We start from the raw sequence: 3279 nt of genomic DNA, 5'->3' as shown, positions 1-3279 counted from the left end.
TCCCAGCTACTTGGGAGGCTGAGGCAAGAGACTCGCTTGGGGTGGCACCAGTAGCTCAAAGGAGTAGGGCGCTTGCCCCATATACCAGAGGTGGTGGTTTGAAACCTGGCCCCAGCCCAAAACCAAAACCAAAAAAAAAAAGAGAGACTCGCTTGAGCCCAGGAGTTGGAGGTTGCTGTGAGCTGTGATGTGATAGCACTCTACCCAGGAGGATAGCTTCAGGCTCTGTCTCAAAAAATAAAAATAAAAATAAAATAAACTGGCTCAGCGCCCATAGCTTAACAGGTAGGGTGCAGCCACGTGGGCCAGGGCTGGTGGGTTTGAAACTGACCTAGGCCTGCTAAACAGCAATGACAACAACAAGAAAACAGCCAGGCGTTGTGGTGGGTGCCTGTAGCCCCGGCAACCCTTGGGAGGCTGAGGTAAGAGAATAGCTTAATCCCAAGAGTTTGAGGTTGCTGTGAGCTGTGATGCCATAGCACTCTACTGAGGTTGACATAGTGAGACATTGTTTAAAAATAAATAAATAAATACATAAATAAACAACCTATACTGAGGGTGACATAGTGAGACACTGTCTAAAAATAAACAAACAAACAAACAAACTGTGGTGTGCATATAGCATGGACTACTGCCACAAAGAAAGATGAGGACTTTACATCTTTTGTATTAACCTGGATGGAGATGAAATACATTCTTCTTAGCAAAGGATCACAAGAATGGAAGAGCAAATATGCAATGTACTCAATACTAATATGAAACCAGTAGATGATCTAACACATGACCACACAAGAGAAAAATAATAAACATATTGGGCACGGTGGCTCACGCCTATAATCCTAGCACTCTGGGAGGCCGAGGTGGGTGGACAGCTTGAGCTTACCGGTGCCAGACCAGCCTGAGCAAAAGGTGAGCCCCCCCCTACTAAAAAATTAGAACAACTAAGGCAAGAGAGGATCATTTGGGCCCAAGAGATGGAAGTTGCTGTGAGCTATGACACCACAGCACTCTACCCAGGATGACAGTGTGAGACTTGTCTCAAAAATAATAATAATCATAAAATCAGAAATCAATAAAATAATAGAAAAATTCAAATCAATTCAAGTTGGAGGGAGCAGGAAAGAGAGGGGGGAGTGGTGTGCTCCCATTTAATGGGCACAATGTTAAGGGTAAATGGCATACCTCTTGGGTGCTGGACATAACTACAATAGGGACTATGTAACAAATATAAATGTTGTAACCTAATTGCACCCTCACATTACTCTGAAATAAAAAAAAATTTAATTAAAAAAAACCATATTCAATTCCTAATAAGGTCATTATCTTCTTCATGTGAAGATAATTTTAGCATGTTAACTTAATTACATTAGGGAAATTATGAGAACATTAGAAACAATATAGTGAAATAAAGTCAAACCAGAGTTCAATTTCAGTCTCACTGCTCTATTTGCCATTGCACAAAATGAGAATACAAAAAAAAAAAAACCACATCAATGTCAACAAAAATCCCAAAAAGAAGTCAAGAAGGTCCCAAGGTGTAACTGACATTTTCTTCTTTTAAAGATAGATGTTTTTTGTATTTCTCGGATAATTTACATTTGTATTAAGCCATGAATTAATACAAATTAATTTTATCTGAAGAATAATATATAATTGCATCATATAAGCTTATTGTAACCTCTAAATGCCAGTGATTCTCACACCACAACCACTAGAGTAGCAGGGACTACAAGTACCCACCACCACACCCAGCTAATTTGGGGGGCATGGGAGGGTAGAGAAGTGTCAGTTATGTTGTTCAGGCTAGCCTTGAAATCCTGGCTTCAAGCAATCCTCCCTCATTCACCCAAGTGCTAGGATTACAGGTGTGAACCACTGTACCCAGCCTCTTTAATTCATAAATTTAAAAAAAAAAAAAAACCCAAGAAGCAATAAACAGCAAAGTCCCTAAGGTCATTAAACATGTAAAATCATGTTTCTTCTTTCAAATTCCAAGAAGCCCCTGTCAGGATAAATGGAAACACAGACGAGAGACAGGAAAAAAGATAACAAATGTCAATATCTGGGTTACTTTATACAATTTTTTTAGTATCAGTTCTAGTAATCCCTTTATACTCTTTCCTTCCCAAAATCTTATCAAACTCTTTCTCAGGTACAAACTTCTGTTCTAGAATTAGAGAGTTAAACAGAAAATTAATATAAAATATGCATTGGGCTATTTACCCTTTTTTTTCTTTATTAAATTTGAATTTTTTTTTTTTTTGAGAGTGCCCTAACATCACAGCTCACAGCAACCTCCACCTCCTGGGCTTAGGCGATTCTCTTGCCTCACACTAACAAGTAGCTGGGACTACAGGTGCTTGCCACAATGCCCAGCTATCCTTTGTTGCCGTTTGGCTGGGGGCTGGGTTCAAAGCTGCCACCCTCAGTATATGGGGCCAGTGCCCTACACACTGAGCAACAGGTACTGTCCACCAACCTCAAACTCTTGGACTCTAGCGAACTTCTTGCCTCAGCCTCCCGAGTAGCTGGGACTACAGGCGTCAACATGTAGCTATTTTTGTAGAGACAGGATCTCACTCTTGCTCAGGCTGGTCTCGAACTCCTGAGCTCAGGAAATCCACCTGCCTTGGCCTCCCAGAGTGCTATAATCATCTAGTTTATAATCAATCAATCTATAAGAATTTATAGATTGATACTACCCAGAAGCTAGTGTCGTATATTCAAAAATGTCCGCGAAATAGATGATCATAAAACAAAGAGTTCATCGAGTCAGAAGGAGAAAAGGTTGAGCTTAAACCTAAAGGAGCAACTTATTCAGGTTAATTTCAACTGTGACCCAAAATATAGACTCTCTCCTTTTAATGAAAATATTGTAATGAATCAGAAATAGTTCACAAATCAGTGCAAAACTACCAGTTGGCTATCAGGATAAATGAAACACAGACAAGCTTTAAAAAAAAAAAAAAAAACAAGAATCCAGCTAGCTCTACTCTTTGCTGCTCTCCTCTCATGTTAAGTACAATGGCTGTAACTAGAAATCAGAAATAGTTCACAAATCAGTGCAAAACTACCAGTTGGCTATCAGGATAAATGAAACACAGACAAACAACAGCAAAAAAAAAAAAAAACAAGAATCCAGCATTTATTCTCATTTCAAATTTTAACTATTGACAACTTTAACAAAAATAGATTGGGTTCATGAATGAAATCTTGAACGATAACATTTCTGTTAAGATTCTTGAATTTTTTTTCCTTGCCAAGGTACGAAATGATGAA

At 39.0% G+C, this 3279-nt stretch overlaps 1 protein-coding gene across 1 annotated transcript in view; it reads right to left on the bottom strand.

Moving 5' to 3' along the window:
• Nucleotides 1–3279, bottom strand: part of UBAP2 (ubiquitin associated protein 2) — a 120540-nt gene that overhangs the window by 37637 nt on the left and 79624 nt on the right. The gene's annotated exons all lie outside the window — the stretch shown is intronic.

This window comes from Otolemur garnettii, unplaced genomic scaffold (genome assembly GCF_000181295.1).
Source record: "Otolemur garnettii isolate 467f Iridium unplaced genomic scaffold, OtoGar3 scaffold00172, whole genome shotgun sequence".
Lineage (NCBI taxonomy): Eukaryota > Metazoa > Chordata > Mammalia > Primates > Galagidae > Otolemur > Otolemur garnettii.
The sequence above is the reverse complement of the archived record's forward strand: the minus strand, read 5'-3'. Positions and strand labels throughout refer to the sequence as shown.